The sequence below is a fragment of the Arachis duranensis genome, chromosome 2 (assembly GCF_000817695.3).
Source record: "Arachis duranensis cultivar V14167 chromosome 2, aradu.V14167.gnm2.J7QH, whole genome shotgun sequence".
In the NCBI taxonomy this organism is placed as follows: Eukaryota; Viridiplantae; Streptophyta; class Magnoliopsida; order Fabales; family Fabaceae; genus Arachis; species Arachis duranensis.
The window spans coordinates 87,736,056-87,737,739 of NC_029773.3; positions in this window are offsets into that span (position 1 = coordinate 87,736,056).

Genomic DNA, 1,684 nt, shown 5'->3' on the forward strand with positions numbered 1-1,684 from the left:
ATTATTATTATTATTATTATTATTATTAGATAAGTCGTACTATTTTGTTCCTATTTAACTTAAGTGACTATGCATGCTAACTCAAAACTCATTATGTCGAATGAAATTTTAATAAGATTATATCAACATTTGAATTAAACAATAAATATATTATCAGTCTATGCATTATATTCTTTTCTTCTTTTTTACTTTTTTTTCTTTCTTTCTTTTGTTTTTTTAATCTTTATCTCTAGAATGATTAGAGAAGACCACCAATATAAAATAATTAAACCGAATTAAAAATAAATAAAGGAACAATTACAGGTATTCGGAAGAAAAAAAAGATAACAAATAAAAATTTAATAAAGGTTTATAGTTTTCAACAAATTTTTTTATTATTTATTTATTAGTTAGATTTTTCCATCACTTATTTGAACATTAATGCTTTTAAAATTATTAAAATATATATTTGTAAATTTTTTTTCAATTATAATACATCTAAAATTATTAAGTTATACAGAAAATATTTTTGTAATACATCCAAAATCATTAATCTAAAATTTAAATTTAAACATTAAAAATTAAATTAATTTTTTATATCTTATTCGATAAAAGATCATCTACTATTTTTTTTAATAGTTAGATTTTTCGTTACTTATTTGAATATTAACACTTTTAAAATTATTAAAATGTATGTTCCTGAAAATTCGTTTTATTTTTAATTGTAATACATCTAAAATTATTAAGTGATACATAAAATATTTCTGAAACACATCCAAAATCATAAATCATAAATTTAAATTTAAACGTTAAATATAAAATTAATTTTTTTATATCTTATTTGATAAAAACTCATCTAATATTTCTTAATTTTTTATATTTGTTGGATTTTCATCGTTACTTGTTTGAACATTAACGCTTTTAAAATTATTAAAATATATGTTTATAAAAATTGGTTATTTTTTAATTATTACACATCTAAAATTATTGACTTATATACAAAATATATTTGAAATACATCTAAAATTATAAATCTAATATTTAAATTTAAACGTTACAAATAAAACTAATTTTTATATCTTATTCGATAAAAATGCATCTAATATTTCTTATTTTTTTATTAACATTTTTAAAATTATTAAAATAAATAATTAAGCTAAGTTTTTAGATTTTATTCAATAAAAGTATATCAAATATATTAGTTCAAAATATGATCTCTTTTAAAGATTTCAGATGTGTGGGTTAATAATTAAAACCCTTAAAATTTATTTTTTAAATTTTAAAATTAAAATCTTTAATTTTACTGAATTTAATTTTTAAATGTATATTTAAATGATAATCTGTTAATAATTAAAAATACAATTATTATAATAAAAAACTGAATACAAGATCACTTTTTTTTGTGACAGAATACAAGATCCCTTTTAAAAGATATACAGTGGTACTATTATCTTAAAAATCACAAAGATAAAGATTACCGGCACAAAAAATCAACGTTAATTCAAAAAAGAAACATAAACAAGATAGTCCTCTGGTCTGATGAGTCTGATCTGATCCAAAATTTAAAATAAAAATTTAAAATAAAATAAAATAAAAATATCATCAGATAAATAAATCCGCCAAACAAATCCACCTTTCCGTTTACAACACTGCGTTTCCAAGTTCTCTCTGTCTCTCTCTCTCTGAACCAAAACGTTCACGAAAA